Here is a 27,524-nt window from a genome sequence, read left to right as displayed (position 1 = left end):
TTGAGTGACTATTTCAGTGTATTCTTATATACATAATCTGAGGGAGAGTGACACAGTTCCATAACAGCAGTAAGCAAAGCTGCTTGAGGTAAACTTGGAGGAAGCGAGGTGGGCAGTTAGGATGTGACCTAACAGATGAACAGATGTTAACTCAATGGAAAGAAAACAGAGGAAGTTAAGGAGATTATGTTCTAACCAGAGACAGCAGCATTTGCAAAGATCCTGTAGAAGGTGGGAAGATTTAAATGTGTTAACTGAAAGAAGGCACAGTGGCACTCCAGTATAGAGAAGGAGGATGAGAGACTGTCAAAGTGGGCTATACAGAGTACCCTGCTGGAAGTGGGAGTTACTTGGTTAAAAGATCAAATTCGCATTTTCTAAATCTCTTTCTGAATTCTGTGGGGGGGAAAGATTGTGGTCAGGTCAGTTAGGCTAATAGGCTATTGCTCTCAATCTAGAAAAAAATGAAGTTTACCTGACCTAGGATATTGATAATACATATTTCAAGGAATGGAGAATTTTGAATGACAGTTGCAGGGTATAAAATAGGTGAGAATTTTTCATGGCTTGAACCTGCATGTTGAGATAGAGGTCTTGGAAGAATACTTAGGTTTTTGATTCGCATAGTTGGATGGATAATGGTTAATGTTTGTTAAAAATGAATCACTGAAAGAGAAGATGTTTTGAGAAGGAAAGCTATGAATTTTGGCATGAGTGTCAGTTTTTGATATTTTGAGATTTTGATATTTTGAGATGTCCAAAGTAACAACATGCAGTGATTTATCATATAACATTTACCATATAATGTTGATATTTTGTAGGACAAGTTAAAATATCAATGATCTTATATGGTACAATCTAACAGATATAAGGGTTTCCCTGGTGGCTCAGCTGGTAAAGAATCCACCTGCACTGTGGGAGACCTGGGTTTGATCCCTGGGTTGGGACGATTCCTTGGAGAAGGGAATGGCTATCTATTCCAGTATTCTTGCCTGGAGAATTCCATGGACTGTATAGTCCATGGCGTCACAAACAGTCGGATATAAATATCTAGAGCTTTAGATTTAGATTGGGGATTAAAGGGTGAAAATTACTAACCATGGACAGTCAAAGCTGGGGTGTGTACAACATTGGCTGTAAAGAAGTATCCATGAAGAAGGGACGAGTCCGAGGCAAAGACACAGAACATTTAATGGCTGAGGGAAAAAATACAATAATTACTGACTGAAGAAAACTTAGAAAGAATGGCCAGATATGGTCTTAACAAGGTAACATTTTTCCCATTTTACTATTGCACCCAAGATTGTTTGATGAACTAATCTCTAATGGTGAGAACAGCTTTGCTAAGGACTCAGAGCAACGCGAGAGTCACTCCTTTGTTTCTGGTGGTAACACACAGACTAAAAAAGCAGCAGGGGAGGGGAGACGATGAAGTGGTGTCTACGTTTGTCTGTTAGGGCCCATAAAACAGAAATACCATGGGCTGGTAAACAGCAAAAACACTTTTGGAGGCTGGCAAGTTCATGACCAAGGTGCCTGCAGATTTGGTGTCTGGTGAGGGCACACTTACTTGGTTCATGGGTGGTGGCTATCTTCTTGCCACGTCCTCACATGACAGCAAATGCTCTCTGTGGTTTTCGTAAGGGCACTAATCCTATACATGAGCTCTTAAAGACCCAGTCACTTCCTCAAAGCCCCATCTCCTAATGCTCTTCTAAGCACCCATGTCCTCATGCACCTTCTCAAAGCCCCATCTCCTAAACACTGGGGCTTAGCATTTCACATGTGAGTAGTGAGAGGACACAGAGAGTGTTTAGTGGTTATAAAACTTCAATTATGTAAGTTGCATAAGTTCTCGAGTCTGCTGTACAGTACTGTACCTGTAGTTAACAACACGGAATTATACACTTAAAGATCTGTTGAATAGATCTCATCTCAAATAGTCTTACCACAATCAAAAAAGAAAAAGAGGAAAGGAAGGAAAAAACAAGGCAGCGGGTGCTCAGGTACTGATGTCTTGGCATTTTGCCAAGTCCTGCAGCACAGAAACGGACACCCTCTGTTCCCAGGGAGGGTTGCTAATTGTTCTCTTTCCCCTGTCCTCCCATTATTTGGAGCAGGATGAGAAGTTTTACAAGCCAACTGCTTGGGCATTGATGAGTCTGAGCTTAAGTAGCCACTGTTTACAGCCATTGTGGGGAAATTCAACTCTAAGATCTGGGGACTTTGGAGCTTTTGGAAGTTGCAACTACTTCTGGGTGAAGGAAGCCACCTTCCCTCGGCATTTGGCCATAGACATTCTCTTTGGGATGTAGAGGTTAGACAGTCTCTGAAAATAGATTGCCTGGGTTTACATACCAGTTCTGCCACTAATGGCATGTGAAATTTGGGGCATGCCACATGTGGTGTTGGAGAAGACTCTTCAGAGTCCCTTGGACTGCAAGGACATCCAACCAGTCCATCCTAAAGGAAATTAGTCCTGAATATTCATTGGAAGGACCGATGCTGAAGCTGAAACTCCAATACTTTGGCCACCTGATGCGAAGAACTGACTCATTTGAAAAGACCCTGATGCTGGGAAAGATTGAAGGCAGGAAGAGAAGGGGACGACAGAAGATTAGATGGTTGGATTGCATCACCAACTCAATGGACATGAGTTTGAGTAAAATCTGGGAGTTGGTAATGGACAGGGATGCCTGGCATGCTGCAGTCCATGGGGTCGCAAAGAGTAGGACACGACTGAACGAATGAACTGAACTGAACTGAACTTCATCTCACTCTACATTTATTTTCTCATCTTTAAAATGGGAACTAAATGATAAAAATATGTAGAGTTGGTGAGGGTTAAATGAATTAACACGAGAGGCATTAAAACAGTGTATTCAGTTCAGTTCAGTTTCTCAGTTGTGTCCGACTCTTTGCGACCCCATGAACTGCAGCACATCAGGTCTCCCTGTCCATCACCAACTCCTGGAGCCTACCCAAACCCATGTCCATCGAGTCAGTGATGTCATCTAACCATCTCATCCTCTGTCGTCCCTTTCTTCTCCTGCCCCCAATCCTTCCCAGCATTAGGGTCTTTTCCAATGAGTCAACACTTTGCATGAGGTGGCCAAAGTATTAAAATTTCAGCTTCAACATCAGTCCTTCCAATGAACACCCAGGACAGGTCTCCTTTAGGATGGATTGGTTGGATCTCCTTGCAGTCCAAGAGACTGTGTATAAGAATTATTATTTAAGTTGCAACTATTATTGTCATGTTTGTCATGTTGCCTGTTTTCACAGCATTTTACAAATGAGAGGGGAAGCTTGTCAGGTCATGGCAGTTCATTAACGAGATTCTTTTGATTTCCATATGTCAGTTATTATAGAGCAGATCTTTACATTTTTGCTTATACATTGAATAGCCTCCTAATGATTCTTCCCAGCTTCAGTCCTTTAAAAAAATTATTTGTGCATTTTTGACTATGCCTGGTCTTCATTGCTATGGGGATTTTCCTCTAGTTTTGGTGAGTGGGGGCCACTGTCTAGCTGCAGAGCACAGGCTCTAGGGCATGGGAACTTCAGTAGTTGCAGCACATGGGCTCAGTATTTGTGGCCCCCGGGCTCTAGAGCACAGGCTCAACAGTTATATACCATGGGCTAAGTTGCTCTGGGGCATGTGAGATCTTCCTGGATCAGGGATTGAAACCGTATCTCCTGCATTGGCAGGCAGAGTCTTCACCACTGAGCTAGCAAGGAAGCCCCAGCTTTAATCTTGACATACCAGAATGACTCCTTTGAAAATTTGGCCAAAATAATTAACGTAAAGAATAGTCCTGATTATACTCATATCTACTCAATAAATTTCAAGATTCTTTTTAGCCCTGAGAGTAAAATTTCAACATGTGAGTGTGACATCCAGTGGTCTTTACAATCAGGCACCAAGCCTCATTTAGTGTTCTTCATAATGAGATTCTTACACCCTTACAAAATACTTTTTCTCATTGGTGACAGGATGTTACATGCTAGTGCTGACACTGTATTACATTTTAATAAAATTATTATTTGGTCATTACAACATATTTTACTGGTCACAGAATTTAAGATAAAAGCTATATACTTTGTTTTTGAAAGTTGTAAATATTTACATAATATTTATTTCAATTTAAAAATGTCAAACACTAGAACAAGTTTTAATATGAAAATAACATTTAACAGTATAGTGAGTCTACTAAATTTTAGTTTAAGGATTTAGCTACAGACCTTTATACCTGCCAGCAAATTTTGAAAATTCAGCAGTGGCCACAGGACTGGAAAAGGTCAGTTTTCATTCCAATCCCAAAGAAAGGCAATGTCAGAGAATGTGCAAACTACCACACAATTGCACTCATCCCACACACTAGCAAAGTAATGCTCAAAATTCTCCAAGCAAGGCTTCAACAGTACATGAACTGTGAACTTCCAGATGTTCAAGCTGGATTTAGAAAAGGCAGAGGAATCAGAAATCAAATTGCCAACATCCATTGGATCATCAAAAAAGCAAGAAAGTTCCAGAAAAACATCTACTTCTGCTTTATTAACTATGCCAAAGCCTTTGACTGTGTGGATCACAACAAATTGTGGAAAATTCTGAAAGAGATGGGAATACCAGACCACCTGACCTCCCTCCTGAGAAATCTGTATGTAGGTCAAGAAGTAACAGTTAGAACTGGACATGGAGCAACAGACTGGTTTCAAATCAGGGGAGGAGTACAACAAGGCTGTATATTGTCACCCTGCTTATTTAACAGAGTATATCATGAGAAATGCTGGGCTGGGTGATGCAAAAGCTGGAATCAAGATTGCCAGGAGAAATATCAATAACCTCAGATATGCAGATGACACTACCCTTATGGCAGAAAGCGAAGAACTAAAAAGTCTCTTGATGAAAGTGAAAGTGGAGAGTGAATATTTTGGCTTAAAACTCAACGTTCAGAAAACTAAGATCATGGCATTTGGTCCCATCACTTCATGGCAAATAGAGGGGGAAACAGTGGCGGACTTTATCTTTGAGGCCTCCAAAATCACTGCAGATGGTTACTGCAGCCATGAAATTAAAAGGCGCTTGCTCCTTGAAAGGAAAGTTATAACCAACCTAGACAGCATATTAAGAAGCAAAGACATTTCTTAGCCAACAAAGGTCCATCTAGTCAAGGCTATGGTTTTTCCAGTAGCATGTATGGATGTGAGAGTTGGACTATAAAGAAAGCTGAGTGCCAAAGAATTCATGCTCTTGAACTGTGGTGTTGGAGAAGACTCTTGTGAGTCCCTTGGACTGCAAGGAGATCCACTCAGTCAATCCTAAAGGAAATCAGTCCTGAATATTCATTGGAAGGACTGATGTTGAAGCTGAAACTCCAATACTTTGGCCACCTGATGCAAAGAATTGTCTCATTGGAAAAGACCTTGATGCTGTGAAAGATTGAAGGTGGGAGGAGAAGGGTATGAGAGAGGATGAGATGGTTGGATGGCATCACCAACTCAGTGTACATGAGTTTGAGTAAACTCTGGGAGTTGGTGATGGAGAGGGATCCCTGCCATGCTGCAGTCCATGGGGTCACAAAGAGTCGGACACAACTGAGTGACTGAACTGAACTTAAAGACCTCTAATAGATTAATTTCAGCTCATGAGTTATAGATTCTAAGGAAAAGTAATTAATTGTATAATATGAGTTTTGTTAATTTAATTTTTTATTGAAGGATAATTACTTTACAGAATTTTGTTGTTTCCTGTCAAACCTCAACACGAATCTGCCATAAATATACATATATCCTCTCTCTTTTGAACCTCCCTCTATATCCCACCCCATCCCACCCCTCTAGATTGATACAGAGCTTCTGTTTGAGTTTTCTGAGCCATAGAGCAAATTCCCCTTGGCTATCTACTCTACCTATGGTAATGTAAGTTTCCATGTTACTCTTTCCATACATCTCACCCTCTCCTCCCCTCTCCACATGTCTATAAGTTTATTCTCCATGTCTGTTTCTCCATTACTTTTCTGTAAATAAATTCTTCAGTACCATTTTTCTAGATTCTGTATATATGTGTTAGAATACAATATTTATCTTTCTCTTTCTGACTCACTTCACTCTGTATAATAGGTTTTAGGTTCATGCACCTCATCAGAACTGATGGGATGGGGTGGGGGGTGGGAGGGAGGTTCAGGATTGTAAGTACATGTACACCCTTGGCGGATCCATGTCAATGTATGGCAAAACCACTAGAATATTGTAAAGTAATTAGCCTCCAATTAAAATAAAAAAATTATATTAAATAAAAAGAACTGACTCAAATGTGTTCCTTTTTATGGCTGAGTAATATTCCATTGTGTATATATACCATGACTTCTTTATCCATTCATCTTTCGATGGACATCTAGGTTGCTTCCATGTTCTAGCTATTGTAAATAGCACTGCAATGAACAATGGGATATATGTGTCTTTTTCAATTTTGGTTTCCTCAGGGTATATGCCTAAGATTGGGATTGCTGGCTCATATGGTGGTTTTATTCCTAGGTTTTAAGGAATCTCCATATTGTCTTTCATAGTGGCTGTATCAATTTACATTCCCATCAAGAGTGCAAGAGCGTTTCCTTTTCCCCACAGCCTCTCCAGCATTTATTGTTTGTAGGCATTTTGATGATAGCCATTCTGACTGGTGTGAGGTAATATCTCATTGTAGTTTTGATTTGCATTTATCTAATAATGAGTGATTTTGAGCATCTTTTCATCTGTTTGTTAGCCATCTCTATGTCTTCTTTGGAGAAATGTATGTTTAAGTCTTTTCCCCACATTTTGATTGGGTTGTTTGTTTTTCTGGCATTGAGTTGTATGAACTGCTTATATATTATGGAAGTTAATCCTTTGTCGGTTGTTTTCACTTGCTACTATTTTTTCCCATTCTGAGGGTTGTCTTTTCACCTTGCTTATAGTTTCCTTTGCTGTGCAAAGCTTTTAAGTTTAATCAGGTCCCACTTGTTTACTTTTGTTTTTATTTCCATTACTCTAGGAGGATCTTGCTTTGATTTATGTCATTGAGTGTTCTGCCTATATATTCTTCTAAGAGTTTTGTAGTTTCTGGTCTTACATTTAGATCTTTAATTGGTTTTGAGTTTATCTTCGTGTATGGTATTAGGAAGTGTTCTAATTTCATTCTTTTACATGTAGCTGTCCAGTTTTCCCAGCAACATTTATTGAAAAGTCTGTCTTTGCCCCATTGTGTAATCTTGCCTGCTTTGTAGAAAAATAAGATTCCCATAAGTGCATAGGTTTATTTCTGGGCTTTCTGTCTTGTTCCAGAAGGGGAGGAGAAGGGGACGACAGAGAATGAGATGGTTGGATGGCATCACCGACTCAATGGACAAGAGTTTGAGTAAACTCTGGGAGCTGGTGATGGACAGGGAGGCCTGGTGTGCTGCATTTCATGGAGTTGCAAAGGGTCGGACACGACTGAGTGACTCAACTGAACTGAACTGAAGAATTCTTGCATTTGTGGAATAAACCCAACTTGATCCTCGTGTATGAGCTTTATGATGTGTTGCTGAATTCTGTTTGCTAGAATTTGGTTGAGGATTTTTGAATCTATGTTCATCAGTGATATTGGAATGTAGTTTTATTTTTTCTGTTGTTTTTGTCTAGGTTAGATATCAAGGTGATGGTGTCCTTGTAGAATGAGTTTGGAAGTGTTTCTTCCTCTGCAATTTTTTGAAAGAATTTTTGAAGAATAGGCATTAGCTCTTCTCTAAATGTTTGACATAATTCTCCTGAGGAGCTATCTGGTCCTGGGCTTTGCTTTTTAGGGAGATTTTTGATCACAGCTTCATTTTCAGTGCTTGTATTTGGGTTGTTAATAATTTCTATTTCTTCCTGGTTTAGTCTTAGAAGATTGAACTTTCTAACAATCTGTCCATTTCTTTCAGGTTCTCCATTTTATTGCCACATAGTTGCTCAGAATAGTCTCTTATAATCCTTTGTATTCCTGCATTGTCTGTTGTAACTTCCTCTTTTTCATTTCCAGTTTTTTTGATTTGATTCTTCTTTATTTTTTTTTTCTTGATCAGTCTGGCCAAAGCCTTGTCCATTTTGTTTATCTTCTCAAAAGAATCAGCTTTAAGTTTTATTATCCTTTAATATTGACTCTTTCATTTCTTTTTCATTCATTTCTGCTTGGATATTTATGATTTCTCTCCTTCTACTGATTTTTTTTTTGTTCTTCTTTTTCCAGTTGTTTTAGGTGTAAAGTTACATTGTTTATTCGATGTTTTTCTTGTTTCTTGATGTGGGATTTTATTGCTATAAACTTCCCTCTTAGAACTGCTTTTGCTGCATCCCATATGTTTTGAGTTGTCATGTTTTTATTGCCATCTGTTTCTTGAAAAATTTTTTTATTTCCCTTTTGATTTCTTCAATAACTTTTGCTTATTCAGAAACACGTTGTTTAATCTTCATGTGTTTGTGTTTCTTCCATTTTTTTTTTCTTGTAATTGATATCTAGTCTTATTGCATTGTGGTCAGAGAAGATGCTTGATACGATTTCAGTTTTCTTAAATTTACTGAGATTTGCTTTGTGACTTAATCTGTGGTTTATCCTGGAGAATGTTCCATGTACACTTGAGAAGGTGTATTCTTCTGCATTTGGATGGAATGTCCTGAAGATATAATGAGATCCATCTCATCTAATGCATTATTTAAGACTTGTGTTTCCTTATTAATTTTCTGTTTTGATGATCTCTCCATTGGTATGAGTGGGGTATTAAAGTTTCCTACTATTATTGTGCTACTGTCAATTTCTCCTTTTATGCCTGTTAGTATTTGTCTTATGTATTGAGTTACTCCTATGGTGGGTGCATATATATTTACAATTGTTTTGTATTCCTGTTGGATTGCTACCTTGATCATTATGTAGTGTCCTTTCTTATCTCTTGTAATCTTCTTTATTTTAAGGTCTATTTTGTCTGATATGAGGACTGCTACTCCAGGTTTCTTTGGTTTCCCATTTTTATGAAATACATTTTTCCATCCTCTCACTTTCAGTCTATATGTATCTTTAGGTCTGAAGTTGGTTTCTTAGAGACAACATATAGATGGATTTTGTTTTTGTATCCATTCAGCCAGTCTGTGTCTTTTGGTTGGAGCATTCAATCCATTTACATTTAAAGTAATTATTGATATGTATGTTCCTATTGCCATTTTCTTATCTGTTTGTGGTTGATTTTGTAGATATTATCCTTCCCTTGTATTTCTTGACCATATATGGCCCTATAACATTTGTTGTAAAGCTGGTTTGGTGGTAATGAATTCTGTTAACTTTTGCTTGTCTGAAAACCTTTTTATTTCTCCACGAATTTTTTGAATGAGATCCTTGCCAGGTACTGTAATCTTGGTTGTAGATTTTTCCCTTTCAATACTTTAAATATATACTGCCATTCCCTTCTTGCCTGCAGAGTTTCTGCTGAACAATCAGCTGTTAAGCGAATGGGGTTTCCCTTGTATGTTACTTGCTGCTTCTCCCTTGCTGGCTTTGACAGTCTTTCTTTGTTTTTAGTCTGTTAGTTTGATTAGTATGTGTCTTCTCATGCTTCTCCTTGGGTTTATACTGTATGGGACTCTTTGCACCTCTTGGACTTGATTGACTCTTTCCTTTTCAATGTTGTGTAAATTTTCAACTCTAATCTCTTCAAAATTTTTTTCATACCCTTTCTTTTTCTCTTCTTCTTCTGGGACCCCTATAATTTGAATGTTGTTGCATTTGATATTGTCCCAGAGGTTGCTGACATTATCCTTAGTTCTTTTCATTCTTTTTACTTTATTCTGTTTTTCAGAATTTATTTCCAACATTTTATCTTCCAGCTCACTGATTCATTCTTCTGTTTCAGATATTCTCCTATTGATTCCTTCTAGAGTATTTTTAATTTCAGCAATTGTGTTATTTGTCTCTTTATGTTTATTCTTTAATTCATGTAGGTATTTGTTAATTGATTCTTACATTTTCTCCATTGTTTTCAATCATCCTTACTATCATTATTATGAATTCTTTTTCAGATAGTTTGCCTATTTCCTCTTCATTCATTTGGACTTCTGTGTTTCTAGTTTGTTCCTTCATTTGTGTAGTATTTTTCTGCCTTTTCATTTTTTTTTTAATTTACTTACTGTGTTTGAGGTTTCCTTTTCCCAGTCTTCAAGGTTGAATTCTTTCTTCCTTTTGGTTTCTGCCCTCCTAAGGTTGGTCCAGTGGTTTATGTAAGCTTTGTATAGGGTAAGATTTGTGCTGAGTTTTTGTTTGTTTGTTTTCCTCTGATAGGCAAGGATGAGTGATGTGGTAATCTGGACTGCTGATGATTGGGTATGTATTTTTGTTTTGATTGTTTAGATGAGGCATTCTGCACAGGATGCTACTGGTAGTTGGGTAACGCTGGGTCTTGTATTCAAGTGATTTCCTTTGTGAGATTAATCACTATTTAATAGTCCGTAGGGTTAGTTCTCTGGTAGTCTAGGGTCTTGGAGTCAGTGCTCCCACTCCAAAGGCTCAAGGCTTGATCTCTGGTCAGGAGTAAAGATTCCACAAGTGGTTTGTTATGGCATTAAGTGAGATTAAAACAAATATCCAAAAACAAGAAACCAAGGATGAACCTCTGACAAATGGCAGATACAAAATCAGACAAATAATATTTAAAATAATGGTATATACACATAGACATATACACCCATGAGCAAAGTCAAAACAGTCAAAGAAAAATAAAGCACAGTAGATTGACCCAGTGAACAAAGGAAATCAAAAATTATATTTACCATTTAAGAACAAAACTAACTAAAGCACAAACTGGAAAACAAAACTTTAAAGCAAGGTGCCAAGTAGGGAATAAAGCAATGAAAACAAAACTAACAAATATGTTGAGAGGAAAGGAAAGAAGGAAAAGAAAGAAAGAATAGATATGCAAAGTTACAAAGATATAGATGAACAAGATTTATATACAATAAAGATTAACTGCAAGGGGAGAAGAACAGTAGGAATGTCAAACAAAGGAATGAATGTAGAAAAATTTAAATAAGTTTAAAAAAATCAAAATTATAAAATAGAGAAAAGAAAAAAATGGAAGAAGAAATAAAAAAGGGGGAAAAAAATGGAAAACTCCAGAGAACTGCAAAAGCCCAATATAGACGCAGAGGATAACAACAATAAAAAAAGTGTCACTGAAGATACACATATACTTACACAGCCATAAGCAAAATCAAAACAGTCCAACAGAAATAAAGTACAATGGATTGACCCTGTGAAGAAAGAAAATCAAAGTTTATATCTGCCTGAACAAAACTAACTATAACACAAACTGGAAAACAAAACTAAAGCACGGTGCCAATTGGGGGATAGAGCAATGAAAATAAAACTAACAAATGTGTTGAGAGGAAAGGAAAGAAAGAAAGAACAGATATGCAAATTTAAATAGAGGTAGATAAAGAAGATTTATATACATTAATGATTAACCACAAGGGAAAAAGAACAGTAGGAAAAGCAAACAAAGGAATAAATGTAGAAAAAATAATAATAGGTTTAAAATTTTGAAAAGGAGATAAAAAAACGAAAAGATAAACTCTAAAGAAATGCAAAAGCCTATATAGAAGCAGAGGTTTATCAACAATAAAAAAATATATATATATATGACTGAGAAAAAATGAAAGCTCAAAAGCTTAATTAGACTTCATATTGCCATTAAAGTCAACAACTACAACAGAAGGGGGAAAAAAAAAGAAAAAAAAAGTCCAAAAGAATCTACAGAGCAAGTCAAAACTTAAGAATAATAGATGTTTTTCTTGAGTCACTGCTGTCGGAGTCCTTTCCCTCCCTGGGCGTCACAGTCCACCTCACGTCCCTAGGATGCCCTCCAACACTGTGCTGATCTCTGGACCTGCTGTGAAGGCAATTCAGATTCTTATCTGGTCCTACTGCTGTGTGTTCTTGTCTCCAATGTCCACAGCTATCATAACTAGTGTGTATTCTTTTGTGGGAGCTCTCAATGATCTTTTATATATTCCTTAGACAGAGTCTGCCAAGTTAATTGTGTGGATTTAATCTGCAACTTGTACAGCTGGTAGGAAGGTTTTGGGTCTTCTTCCTTAATCACATTGTCCCTGGCTTTCAATTGTGGTTTTATTTCCACCTCTGCATGTGAGTCGTCCACTGGGGTGTGCTCCTGAGACTGACCTGGAGGACTTGGGTTTGCCCCTGTGAGGGCCAGGTGTGGAGGTGGTGCAGCTGCTTAGGTCGCAGGGGTTCTGGCAACACCAGGTACTCAGGGGAGTTGGCGGCTAGGGTAGCAGGAAATATAGGGCTCTAGAAGGATATGGCAACCAGTACTGGCCAATGGGCTCCAGTATTCTTGCCTGGAGAATCCCCCTCCCTGAGAGAGAAGGCTGGCAGGGCCAGTCTGTAGTGTCGCAGAGTTGGACATGACCAAGGCAACCGTGCGTGCATAGATGCAAGACTATTTTTGCCGGTGGCAGCTCTGCCCCACTGAAAGTTGAACGTGAAGGTGGTGCAGCTGCTTGACTTGTGAGGACCCTGACGTGCCAAGTGTGCAGGAACACGGACTGCTTCCGCCACAGGAGTTATGGCCCTATCAGAGTCTTTTTTCGAGCCTTTTGTTGCTGGCAATCAGAAAGCATCTTTGGCCAGTCTTTCTCCGTAGCTCCGCCCGTTCAGGCACTTAAAGGGCTCCCTTGCCTGGGGTCCTTCTCTGTTGTGCAGCGCCTCAGGCACATAGAGGAGCCCCCTGACTGGGGTCCTACTCTGTAGATTAGCACGTCAGGCACTTAAAGGGGCACACTGGGTGTGGTCTCACTCTGTAGTTAAGTGTGTCAGGCATTTGATGGGCTGGTCTCTGTACTGTTTAGCTGCTGATGCGGGTGTGAGGGGAGAGAGAGGCTATGGTGATGGCCTTACCCCCCACCCCAAAGCAGCATCGCTTTGCTTCCATAGCTCCCTCCCTGGCTTTCCTCCACAGGCATTTCCCACCACAATCTCCTCCCTCACATCCCCTCGATCGGTCTCTCTACAGTCAACTGCAGTCCTCGCCCTGGGATAACTCCACAATCCCCAAACTCCAGCTCCCAGCCTCTGTGGCTTCCATGGGATCGGCATCTCTGTCCAGGGTATGTGTGGCTGTGGCAAGGACTGTCTGATTCTCATTCCATTTAGGCTGCCACAGATCAGCTGTTTCACTCTCAGCCTTAAATGTTTCTCCTCTAACTCAGACAGTTGCCCTGATGTAGGGATCAGTTCCCCCACCCACTGAGGGCAGGGCCAGTCTTACTAACATTCCTGTTTTTCCCTCTAATTCTTTCATCCTATCGAGTTTTGTGTGGTTCTATATATTCATTTCCTCTGGTCAGGTACTCCTGTCCGTTCTCAGCTGGTGTTCTGCATGTACTTCTGTGTCTGAAGGTATATTCCTGATGCATCCGGAGAGAGAGATGTACTCCACATCCACCTACTCCTCTGCCATCTTGTTCTCGTAATATGACATTTTGAAAATATTTCTGTTTTATAATCAGAGAATGAAATCATTAATATTAACCAATTTCTATAGTTATTATTATAACAACTATTATTATAAGAGTATTTAAGACTGCATATGGCATTTAATTTTGCTTTGTGATTTAACGTAATTTTGAAAACTATATTACAAATGATAGTATTTATATGATAATATATAAATGATAAACAAAAGAATGTTTTGTGTCAGTCGGTGAACTCAGAATGCAGATTGGTTCGAATTACATTTAGAACCTCAAATTGAGTTCACTGGATTGACTTGAAAACCTAGTTAGAACTTTGGTTTATGAAGCACTTAATTTCTACTGTGATTTGGGAGCAGTTTTAGAAGTTTAAAATTATTTAAAGCACCAAACATATAAAGAATTTTTCAAATGTCCATGCAAAGTTTTGGTTTAAACTTGGCAAGCTCTAAAATCTGCTCTGAGGTAAGAAATTAAGGCTAAATAATCGAAACCTTGGACATCACACTAGATCCAGAGCTAAAGAAACACATTGCTAATTTTCAGCACACATGGGTGACTCAGAATCCACTAGAGGCCAAAATACGATTAGAATAGGGATTTTTACCTCCCATTCCTCACCAACTACATAAATTAGATTTCATGGTTTTAGGTTCAAATGCCAGAAGTCAGGAGAAAAAGCAGGGCTATCATACACCTGCTTATTATTACCAAGTCTTTGCACATTATTATTTTGTTTTATTTTTATTGTATTGAATTGCTTCCTCTAATCCAGTGAGAATCTAAGCTCAGCTCTTGAAATACTCAGTGTCCCCTCTGTTTCCTATGTTAGTTGCTCAGTTGTGTCTGACTCTTTGTAATCCCATGGACTGTAGCCCTCCAGGGCTACAGTTTCCTATAATATTGAATAATAACCTGAAGACAATCTCTAAACTCCAGTATTGTTACCTATATTGCATTGAGTCCTGGCTTTCTGATCTTGTCCCTCAGTGGTAAGTGAGTGATAATGAAAGTAGATAGTAGGATGTACCCCAAAATTCTTGTAAAAGACAGGAAATAATGGTTACTGTTCTGTGGAACTATGAATAATGATCTCTCTAGTTAACTGATTATAGCATTTGGATGTAAGAACCCATGAAGACATGGAACACATCTTGGATCTTTGCCAGTGGGAGTTAATATTATAAGATTTAGAGAGTAAAATAAACATTTGTCTATGCTGCGCCCATTCTTTCAACAATATTTATTAAACATCCACTGGGGAGAAGATTCTGTGTGCTTTGAGGCACACAGAGATAAATCAGATGAACATTCTGCCTTCTAGGAGCTCACGTAGGATATTGACAAATGAAGTGTAATATACAATCAAGGACAACATTAAAGTGTCAGATAAAAATAGATATTGATTGTGCATGTAGACTAGATAAAAAGACTAAGGCAGTTCCGAGGAAGGAGGCTTTACTTTCAGAAGTGAAATAGGAAATGGAGCACATGGAATTTGTTGCAGGTTCTCATGTAGTGTTTGAATACTGTAATAAAAAAATCCCAGGACAAAGATGGACAAAGTCCTAAAGATGGATAAGACTAGGTTAAGGATGGTGAACATAGAATAGTTCAATTTAGCATCACTGGAAGCACTATGATGTTGTACAGTGGGAAGTAAATTTGTGAAGAAGGCAAATACTTGGTATTCTGTTTTCAATGTATAACATGATTGTTAAGCACAGGTCTTGGAAGGAAAACAGACCGTCCTTGTTTAATTCCTGGCTATTTCACTGCCACAAAGTTGTGATCAAACTGCTTCTAAGACTCAGTTTTCACATCTGTAAAATAAGGGTAATAAGTAATACCCTACTTGATTTTGATATGAATAATAAAAATGCATACAAGCATCAAGCATATGGTAAAGATTTAATACATATTATAGAGAAGTTTTTTTTTAACAATACAATAAGGAGTTGCTAAATAGCTAATGGTAAGATTAAAGCTGTACTTCTGAACTAAGAGAGTAGCTTTGGAATAAGTCATTTAATGATGAAAAATAGAATACTGAGAGAAATAACTGGAGCTAGAGAGAGTAGTGATAGGGTTATTGCTTGTTTCAAACTGCTAGAGTAGTATTAACAGTATCGGCATAAATTGTAAGGGGTAGATGCAAAATATTTAGCTGCATCATTGACAGGATTTGGCAATTGATACTGTACTCATGATCACTGGGGGCCAAGGATGGTAGCACTTTATGGGCAGTAATTCCTAAACATCTTCCATGAAAGAAAAATACTAAAGAGATGTTTCTCTATTGAGGAATGTATTTAGTCATGTTACTTTTAATACTATTTATATTTATCCGTTATATATTTACCTTTCCTTGGAACTATTAGAGAGAAAATTGAAAGATCATTAGTACATAAAGAAATATGACATTGGGTCATCCAATTACAATGTGAATAAGAATTAGAAGTTTTCCCCAAATTTAGCTTGCCAGAAATTCTGCCTTCCTAGCTAACTGAGTCAAGTTCATTGCTTAGTTTACTCAAATCATTGAGGGATTTTTTTTTTTTTTAAGGTCAGGCTTGGAAGGTAACATGATACAATCAGAAAGGGAATAACTATTGAAGTTAATGAAGCTTATTCTGAAGGGTCTCTCGTACTGGCCTCTTCCAAAGTCTTGATATTAATTGTATGCTTGTCATTTTAAATCATTTTTATTAAGATGGGCTTCTAATTCTGCATGTTTTTCTTCATATGGACTCCATGAGAACCCACAAGACCTAGATTAATCCCTGAAATAATCATAAGTTTTTGTGTTTGTTGTATAGGTTTCAGATGACATAGGAGTCTTTCAAAGTTGTAGGTGACCCTTTGTGTCTATGAGCTTTTGTTGAGAAGGCTTACGGACTTTATCTGGTTTTCTAAGAGATCTTAAAACAACAGACTTGAAGAACTTAAAGAAAAAAGTTCAAAGTTTGGGATTAGGAGAGAGGCGAGCTGGAGTAGGAAAGGGATAAGGCAAGGCATATTTTAAAAAATCCCTGGGTAATTCTAGTGTGCATCCTGCTTTGACAACCATGAACGTATTGGATTGGCCAAAAAGTTTGTTTGCGTTTTTCTATAAGAGGTTATGGAAAACCTGAATGAACATTTTGGCCCACCCAGTAGTATTTGTCATTCTTGAATTGTGTTGGAATGGTTAAAAAGAGTCAAGATTTTACGGTTGAAAAAAAATCACATTCTGAATTTTGTGAAAGATATTTAACACCTCTGAGCTCTAAATTCTACATTAGGAAAATCAGTATAATAGTATAAGCCTTGTTATCTAGCATAGGTAGAAATGCTAAGTGAGGAGGATACTTGAGACTAAAGAATTGTAGTGTCAATAGATAGGAGGTTATGGTAACCAATGAGTCTTATTTTTGGAGTCAGGATATTAGATAATGTAAATGAGGATGTGGAATTGAAGAAGAAAAGTAAGTTGTTAAAGATGGTATTAGAGAGACAGATGTGTGAAGCCAATATTATTGATTAGTCATCTGCTGGTGATGGTGAGAATTATGACATGACCATGGAAATAGATTACTGAGTTTACACACAGGGGATATTTGGAGATAAGGAAGAATGGAACTGACTGGTCAGGGACTTGGAAAGATTTTCCATGTGGTTATTGTCAAGAAATTATCAACAAATGAAGAAGGTAATCCTAGATTCTGTACAAATAAAGTAATCACATTTATTGTTTCCATGCCAAGAATACTCTTTAGCATTCCTATCTGTTAGAAGCTCATTAATAACCCATAAATAAAGTGTTACTTTAAAGTGTTATAGTAAGAAACATAAAAAAATTTAACCTATGTCCTCCTGCAAAGAAAAATATTTGGTTGGCCAAAACAATTGTTTGGATTTTTCTATAATATCTTACAGAAAAACTCTAATAAACTTTTTGGCCTACACAAAAGATCAGTGTCATACATTGATTCATTATTTTCCTTCTTCCTAAACATGAGGTAAATGATTGTTGTTGTCCTTTTCAGTTGATAAGTCATGTTTGATTCTCTGCAACCCCACGGAGTGCAGCATGCCAGGCTTCTCTGTCCTTCAGTAAATAATTAAGATGTTTTAATCTTACCATTAATCAATCAGACCAATTTTTATTAATATTGAGTAAAGGGGAAATAATTTGGGGGCTTAATGTTAGTTGGTACAACTGTCAGTTTCAGTGTAACAGTTTCTCAAACACTATTGAGACAAAAATCCGACATAGTACTAGAACTGCCTCTAATGGCTTAGCTGGCAAAACAAACAAACAAACCCCTAGTTCAGCCAGTATTTTGCAGATTGGAGAAAGAAGATTCTTGTTTGTTTCTCCATTTCTTGTGCTTTTTAATAATGTTTCTCTGTTTGGAATTTCATTCAAGAAATTGAGATAGTTAAAGGGGTTCTCCCAGGTTTCCAAAGCTCCTTGCTGACACAGCTGGTCTTTGAGGCCTGTCAGAGATTGTCACAGAAATGTTTGTACGTCCCCTGAGTGCTAGCACCCTGTCCCTCCTCCAGCTGACTTAATACTTAAACAGCTAATTGGGCACACAGCTTTCTGAACTTTCCATGTCTTAAGTTCTCCTTAACTTCAAGGGAGAATTCACCAATTATATCCTTCCTGTAGCAGTGTACTTTATACTCCCACTGTCATCCCTACTCTGAATCAACTAAATATTTTTTAAAATAATAATGCCTGCCGGTTTTTATACTCTTTAAATTCTCTAGGAGCCATATATCAATTTTCTGCTGTTGTGCTATTTAGGACATTTTAATTCTTTAACTGTCCAACTCTGCCTGACATCCTTACTCATCTCAGCCAAGGAACTGCTCCAGAGGGAAAACAATTGTACATTGCACCCTGTCCCATTTGACAAGTAATAAATGAAATCTTTAAAGGGGAAAGACCAATGTTTTCTTGCTGAACATTGTGCAGATAAATGCTGTGAGTCAAGTTTCCAATTTTTTAGGGGACTGTGAAAATGCAGCACTTTTCCTCCTGTAAAAATTATACTTTCTGAAAACATAGTAAGTAGTTAGATCATGTTTTGTCCACAACTTTTTGTCAGTTATCTATTTACTTAGAATTTTGGTTAAATTTGACAAAATTTCATTTTTGTAATAAGATTTACTGAATTTTGTGTAAAGTGAATTTTTATTTATGCATAGTACTTTAGTATTTTTCAAGTACACCACACGAGTTACTTGATCTCAAAAATACTAAATAGACCAAGTTATTATTTATACTTTGTACAGATATGGAAATTTAGATTCAGGGAAATTAAATGACTTTAATTCACACAGGGTTAAAACCAAGTTATTCTTGACATTCAATTATTTTCTCTTTGTACTCAATATTACCTCATTTTGAAAACTTTATAGTCATTCCTACAGAAATCCTTCATATATGTAAATTTATATATACCTGAAATTTGTATATACTAATTGGCTAAGGAAGTCAGATTTCAAATGTACAAATGCTATTCATTTAAATAAATTCTGAAATGAAGTTTGCCAAATTTAAAAATGTTTTGTTAGTGTGACTCATGTATTCTGAATAACTGATACAAATTAGAAAGAACATCCTGCAGAGCTTATGAAAGTAATTTTACCCAGTATGGTGAGTAAATTTTTTTTTATCCTTTTTTTTTCTGTAAACAAGATTGAAATCACTGCCTACATATTATAGTTTGCATTTTCTTTGGTATGAAAAAGGATTGTATCTTATACTTATCTACTCTTTGTTTCTAAGAGAAGGAATTTTTTTTTTAACCACTCTTAATTTCTCTCCATTCCTTTATTATTCTGCCTCTAGACATTCAAGTAACCTCCCAAACTGGCCCTTGTATATTCTGTCTTGTTTCAAACATGTATTAATTCCTTCAAAACTGTTTTGTTTTGAAATAGCACATATTGTTCTAGGAATTGAGTATGGAATTTTTTGTTTTTGTTTTTTTTAAAGAAAGTAGGGTAGAGTTTACAGAGTGTCAAGAAAGGCTTCTCTGTTGCTGATATATGGTAGATATTTTAAGGAAAAGAGAGAGTATCCTGTAACATTCAGAGCGAGGAAGGTTTTCTGCAGAACAGAGGTCTAAGAAGAAAGGTCCTGAGATAAGAGAACGTATGGGTATTGAGGCATATACAGGAGGTGATTACAGCCTTAACAGCTTGATCAAGCGTGATTTTAGCTGCTTCTGTGACTCAACTTCTGTAACTTCATTTATAACATTTGTTTAAAGTCCACGTATAATCAGTATCATTTGATATCATATGATACTCGTCTTTACTATCTGATTTACTTCACTCAGTATGGCAATCTCTAGGTTCATCCGTGTCACTACGAATTGTGCTATTTCTTCCTTTTTATGGCTGAGTAATTTTGCATTGTATATATGTACACAGATGTGGAAAACGAACTGTGGTTGCTGGAGGAGAGGTAGGGTAAGTTGGGAGACTGGGACTGACATATCCAAACTACTATGGTCCTGCTAAACAGCACAGGTAACTCTACTTAATACTCTGTAACGACCTATATGGGAATAGAATCTTTAAAAAGTGGGTATACATATATGTATATATAACTGTTACACTTTGCTATATAGCAGAAACTAACACAACATTGTAAATCAACTATACTTCAGTTAACAAAGAAAATGTGAATATGGCTAGAAATGGAAATTTCTAAAAGGTATCCAGGAATCAGAATATGTAACACATGTCCAAGTTTAATAAGAACTTTGAATTTTATTCTAAAAGTGATTAGAAGCCATTGGGAGAAACAGGGGAGTAAAATAAACTAACATAAAGTTTTAAGCTATGTAAGTACTATGTGGAGAGCATCCTATATCTGGAGGGATGAAGAATAGAAGTGAGGGCTCCACTTCAAAGTTTGTGGCAGTGTTCTAGGAAGGAGATGAGGTGGCTTTCAGGATGGTGATAGTGAGAAGTGATTAGATATATTTTAACTATAAGTGGTAACAACAGAATGGCAATTGGACTCAATATAGGTCATGAAAAGTGAGAGACATAAAAAAAAATTCCCTTTAGCTTTTAGACTAGTGCAATTAAAAGAGTATTGTTGCTCTTCATTGAGATGAATGGACTGAGTTAGGAGCTAGTTTTCTGGGGCATGGCATAGATTGGGTATGTTGAATTTATAATACATACTGCACATTCAAGTGGACATGCCAGGGTGGCAGTTGAAATTATGAACTGGCATTGGTGAGTGGGGGTGAGCTTAAAGCTCTAAGAAGGCAGTGAGTATAGTTAGAGAAGAAAGGACATCTAAAGGTTGAACTCAGGAGCACTACAACTTTTAAAGGTCAAATGAGGGTAAAGTGAGAACATAATGGTAGAAAAGGAGCAGAAAGGCAGGCAGAAGAGCATGTGGTTTCCTAGAATTAAAGTGAAGAAATTGTTCAAGAAATAAAAATAAAATCAATTGTTTTGAATGCTCCTGAGATTTCAGGAAATGATAATTGAAAATTTCAGATCTGAGAATATCAGGGGAATGGTGATTTAAGGAACAGTTTATTTTGGGTACTGTTGGTGAAAAAAAAAAGTTGAATGGGATGGATTTAGGAGAGACTAGAGCATCAGGAATTGCAGATAGTAAATATAAGCAACTTTTGGAAAAGCTTTGTTATAAAGGGAAGAAGAGGAAGAAGGTAGTAATGGAAAGGATAATTGAATCACAACTCTGTGATTTGTTGTTGTTATTGCTGGTGCTGTTATTTCTTCAGATGGGAGACATTTCAATATATTCATAGACTGATAGAAATTTTCAAATAGAAATTTGAAAAAAAAAAGAAAAAATGATGACTCAAGAGATAAAGAAATGAATTGTGATAGATTCCTTGAGTAAATAGGTAAACAAATATTCTCTTGAGTGTTCTAGCTGCCTTAGGAGCAGAGAGACTTTTAAGTAAGAGAAAGTAGAGCACAGATATAGAGATGTTGTAGATTCAGAGGGGGATCATAAAGAAATCATCCTCAGATTTCTTCTTATTTCTCAGTCAAATGAGCAAGTTCATCATCTGAGAAAGAGGAGAAAGAATAATGTATCAGAGAAGAAAGAAGGTTTAAAATGGTATGCACTTAAAATAGAATATAAAGTCCATGCTGAATTCCTTCTGAATTTATTTTAAATTCCAAAATCAAGTTACTATTTGATACAGCCTCAGTCTATCTCTGTATCTTCATCTGCAACCACTCTCTACTTCCTTTTCTCACTCTTTTACCAAATCAAATTCAACAACCCTGAAAAAAAAGCACAGCGCAAGCACAGTGCAAACAGTTGCCAACTGTAGAAACATATTCAACTCTAGAAAAGTAATATATTACTATAGTTCACTCATGTAAGGTCAGAGATTAAAAACATGATACTCCACATATAAACATAGTCTTTGACCAAATGTAGCCTTCATTTAAAGTTAAATTGTATTAAATATAAATAATTGGACTGTCCTGTAGCATTGTATAACATAATGCAATATTGTTGTTGTTTTTCAGTCGCCCAGTTGTGTCTAACTCTTTGCCACCTCATGGATTGCAGCATACCAGGCTTCTCTGTCCCTCACCGTCTCCCAGAGTTTGCCCAAGTTCAAGTTCATTGCATCAGTGATGCTGTTCAGCCATTTCACCCTCTGACGCCCTCTTCTCTTTCTGCCCTCGATCTTTCCCAGCAACAGAAATTTTTCCATTGGGTCATCTGTTCGCATCAGATGACCAAAATACTGGAGCTTCAGTTTCAGCATCAGTCCTTCCAGTGAATATTTGGGTTTGATCTCCCTTAAGATTGACTGGTTTGATCGCCTTGCTATCAAAGGGACTTTTGGGAGTCTTCTCCTGAAATTAATATAATGTTATTGATACAATTAACATAGTATAATCAACACAATATAGTTGACATCATGTAGTAAATGTAATAATACACCATGATGAAGCAATAAAAAGTTACTGTTAAAGTTAAGAACATTACAGAGTATACTACTATTATTATTATGTATGATTATAATTGGTCTGGAAGTAATAGTCTATTTAATTAGACTACACAAATAGCAACAAACAAGCAGTAATATTAACAGATATATAGTAAAAGAACCAACACAATCATTATGGTGTGAATGAATGAATTTTTAGAATAATCTCTATCTCTCTTGCTCCTTGGAAGAAAAGCTAGACATGTATTTAAAAGCAGAGACATTACTTTGTCAAAGATGGTCTGTCTAGTCAAAGCTATGGTTTTTCCAGTAGTCACATATAGATGTGAGGGTTGAACCATAAAGAAAACTGAGTGCTGAAGAACTGATGCTTTTGAACTGTGGTGTTGGAGAAGACTCTTGAGAATCCCTTGGACTTCAAGGAGATCCACCCAGTCAATCCTAAAGGAAATCAGTCCTGAATGTTCATTGGAAGGACTGATGCTGAAGCTGAAACTCCAATACTTTGGCCACCTGATGGGAAGAACTGACTCATTTGAAAAGACCCTGATGCTGGGAAAGATTGGGGGCAGGAGGAGAAGGGGACAACAGAGGATGAGAGGGTTGCATGGTATCAACGACTCAATGGACATGAGTCTGAGCAAGCTCTGGGAGATGGTGAAGGACAGGGGCACCTGATGTGCTGCAGTTCATGGGGTCACAAAGGGTCGGACATGACTGAGCAACTGAACAGCAACATCTCACTTAAACCTAATGACCTTCTGATGTTGGTCCTGTTTTTCGTTTTCTGAGTCTAGTAGATGAGATAACTGAAAGTAAAACAGTGAGTGTGATACAAATACTGATTATCCATGTGTGATTTGAATTGAATGTAGATAGTTTAAATCTAGTTTGTACTACTCAAGATGTGAACATGTGAAGAAGATGAAACTTAGTAACACTAAAATTGAAAGGTTATCGTCTTGTTTGAAAGTAGATATGAGTGTAAGTCAAAATTTCCAAAGCCACACCAGTCTTTTGGCACCATTCAAATCATATTTAAAATAATGGTGAACATATTACTACCAATTTGCCTCACTGTATTAGGCATAGTCCCTGAATGTGGGATGCCATTCCAAGTATTTTTGTGGAGTCTTCTTGGTATTACCTATAAATCACCCTCTTGTACTTCACATCTAAATTATAGGTACAACATTTTATTCCACATAGAAAAAAAAAAGGAAAAAGAACAGAGTGGAAGAGAAAAGAGCAGAGTAAGTTTTTAAGACAGATGAAAATAAATTATTACATTGAATTTGAATATTTTTTTAAAAAAATGAATGTAAGAGCAGAATAAGATGTATATAGAGAAACTTATGATACATGAAGAAAAAAAAATCCACTCAAAGAGCAATGGATTTCATCAAAACTGAATATAAGCCCAAAGTAAAAATTAAAGGAACAGATGTCAACATTTTATAGTTTTTGAAATAATAACCTATGACTATCAGAAGATCACTGAGTTTTAAATGAATCATAAAATATCCCTTAACTTTAATTATATTCTTAGTTAATTCAATTTGTTTAATTTATTCTTTTGATATGGCTCTAGGTGTGCTATTTTTAGGTTGAAATTAATGATGCCTCTTCTCTTTACCTGATAAATACCTGTATAAATAAGATATGCTTGGGAAGCTTAAAAAAGAGTAGGTATGTGCCTGGATGTAGACAGAGTATCATGGATTAATTTCTAACTCTGCCATTTAATATTAATAGCTGTATGACCAACCTTGTGAAAGCTGCTTGACTGACCTGTGTCTCATTTTCTTCATCTGAAGTTGAGATAATAAAATTTTTTACCTCATAGGATGACCTGAAGTTTAAACATGATAATACATGCAAAACAATTAAATTAATTCCTAGTCTTTATTAAGGTAAAATTGCAGCAATATTTGTGGGTGAGTGTTTGTGTGTGTGTTTATTGCCATCTCATATGGCACAGATTTCTTTCATCAATATTTTTGGAAAAAAATATCAATTTTAATTATCATGACAGAAAGAGTGAATTAATGTATACTGAAGCACAGTGCATTCTGGATTCTTATTTAATCACATCCTCTATCCAGTCCATTAGCCTGTCTTGTTGATGCCACTTATATTTAAAATATACCTAAAATTAACCATTCCTCATTATTCTTTCTCTTCACCCCACTACAGGGTACTCTCCACATGGACTCATATAAAATGAATATATGGAGATGACTCTGGGTATTTTTATTGCTCATTTTTTAAAAGAAATTTGTTGCAAAACAAAACCACAGTGCTATTTAAGAAAAAATAACACCACTCTGAAATTTCACTACTCTATTAAAATTGATTAATAAATCCCAAATTCATATTTCATAGATTCAAAAATTAAGACTAACAATTGTGCACAGAAAGCATTAAATACGTTAGAAATCTGACAGTCCTCCATAGCACCACATTAGCTGTAATCTGTGTGATGGCATAATCAGTGAAGCTGCACAGGATTCATGTGATTGATTCAAGGATACCTTGCCTGATTAAAAGTTGACGCTCTTCTTTAGAGTGTTTTTCTATGAGAGGTTCACAAATTTATGGAGAGAAAATGGCTTATGTTGATTCCTGGATGAGAACCAAAATATTATTCCTGAATCTTGAAAGAGGAGTCAATTGTGATTTGCTCTTTAGAAATATTTTAAATAAAAATTGTAATCAATACAAATGAGAATTTATTCCAAAAGCAATTTAGATCATTTTGTATAAGATTATTTTTATGTTCTTTATTTCTTTTTAATTTTATTGAAGTAGAGTTGATTTGTAATGCTGTGTTAATTTCTTCTATACAGCAAAGTGACTCAATTATATGTATATACATATTCTTTTTCATATTCTTTTCCATCATGGTTTGTCACAGAATATTGAATGTATCAATGGTTCCCTGTGTTATACAGTAGGACCTTGTTGATCATCCATCATATATGTAAAATAGTTTGTCTCTGCTAATCCCAAATGTATATGGTGTTAGTTAAGAAATAAACCAAATTCATGGAAAAATAATAGGTTCTGGTTTTCTATTGAAGGAAAAACACTACTCTGGCTTATCATTGTCATCCGTTTAGTTGTTAAGTCGAATCCGACTCTTGTGACCCTGTGGACTGCAGCCTGCAAGGCTCCTCTGTCCATGGGATTTCCCAGGAGAGAACTGGAATGTGTTGCCATTTCCTTCTCCAGGGGATCTTCCCCACCCAGGGATCAAACCCAGATCTCCTGCATTGCAAGCAAATTCTTTACGACTGAGCCACCACCCTATTTTAAGACATGGCATTGTATACTTTAAAAGAACTAAAATAAACAAGATAGCTAACAATAACCATTTCAAGTCCATCCCTAACATTTAAAACCCATATTGTGTCTAGTTAAGACAACATTTTTCTTAATCAGAAAAGCTGTGTTTGTGAGACTGTCCAAGTCATAATACTATGTTTAGAAAAACCCAGTGGTTCTATAATTCTGTAGACCTGGAGCCCAGAAAATTGAGTGCCTTTCTTTTTTCCTTGGAAATCTTTGTGGCTTCCATTGCAGACATAGCAGATCAATCAATGCCATATGGCTTTCAAACTGTTACCCAATCATTCTAAAGTCATTTTAGGTCATAATACCTTTAAAGAGCAATGCCACTTCCCAGTTTCTGCTGATAGGCATATGGATTGCACTAACCCAAAGACCTCATTATTGTGGCAAGAAATCAACTTTTTCTGGGCCTATAGGTGCCCCTTATCATGTGCATACTAAATCACTATAGTTGTAATCAGAGCTATGAAACTATGTCTTAGGGAAAGTTAAAATCTCTGATTTTCAGTTTCCTCTCTTACAATATTGGAGATTTTCAGATGTAACAGAGACATTATTTTGCAGAGTAGTGATAATATTAGAAGGTATTTATGTCTTTTCTGAAAATAGTGAATTATCAATGATAAAAAAATAGGTTTTATTATTGTATGGCTTCTAATATGGCGCAATTGCACTCATCTCACATGCTGGTAAAGTAATGCTCAAAATTCTCCAAGCCAGGTTTCAGCAATACATGAACCGTGGACTTCCAGATGTTCAAGATGGTTTTAGAAAAGTCAGAGGAACCAGATATCAGATTGCCAACATCTACTGGATCATCGAAAAAGCAAGAGAGTTCCAGAAAAACATCTATTTCTGCTTTATTGACTATGCCAAAGCCTTTGACTGTGTGGATCACAATAAACTGTGGAAAATTCTGAAAGAAATGGGAATATAGGACCACCTGACATGCCTCTTGAGGAACCTGTATGCAGGTCAGGAAGCAACAGTTAGAACTGGACATGGAACAACAGACTGGTTCCAAATAGGAAAAGGAGTACGTCAAGGATGTATACTGTCACCCAGCTTTATGGCAGAAAGTGAAGAACTAAAGAGCCTCTTGATGAAAGTGAAAGAGGAGAGTGAAAAAGTTTGCTTAAAGTTCAACGTTCAGAAAACTAAGATGATGGCATCTGGTCCCATCACTTCATGGCAAATAGATGGGGAAACAGTGAAAACAGTGGCTGACTTTATTTTTAAATTCTCATTACTTAATATCTCTGTGTTTGGAAAATTTCTCTCTGTCTCTCTCTCTCTCTCTCTCTCTCTCTATGTACATACACACACACACACACACACACACACATCATGTTTTTTGCAAAAACAGTTTTGATAGATGCCATAATAGTCTGGTCTTTGCTCAGGGAGTAGATCTTGAATGTTCTCACCCTGCCTCCTGAAAGTGGTACTACGTGAAATGATGACCACAATTAAGCTGACACATCCATCACCTCACACAATTACCACTTTTGGAAGGGAGAGTGCAAACATTATAGCTGTACGTAATTTTATTCAACTTATATGCACAGTACATTATGCGAAATGCCAGACTGAATGAAGCACAAGCTGGAATCCAGATTGCCAGGAGAAATATCAATAACCTCAGATATGCAGATGAAACCACCT

At 36.7% G+C, this 27,524-nt stretch overlaps 1 long non-coding RNA gene across 1 annotated transcript in view; it reads left to right on the top strand.

Moving 5' to 3' along the window:
- Positions 1–1,052: 1,052 nt before the first annotated feature.
- LOC145507376 (uncharacterized) overlaps positions 1,053–27,524 on the top strand; it is a 283,843-nt gene continuing 257,371 nt past the window's right edge. The window contains exon 1 of the long non-coding RNA XR_014054803.1: positions 1,053–1,268. This is a non-coding gene — a long non-coding RNA (uncharacterized LOC145507376). The remainder of the gene's footprint in view (positions 1,269–27,524) is intronic.

The sequence above is a fragment of the Giraffa tippelskirchi genome, chromosome 5 (genome assembly GCF_054371585.1).
Source record: "Giraffa tippelskirchi isolate mGirTip1 chromosome 5, T2T-mGirTip1v1.2.pri, whole genome shotgun sequence".
NCBI lineage: Eukaryota > Metazoa > Chordata > Mammalia > Artiodactyla > Giraffidae > Giraffa > Giraffa tippelskirchi.
The sequence above is the reverse complement of the archived record's forward strand: the minus strand, read 5'-3'. Positions and strand labels throughout refer to the sequence as shown.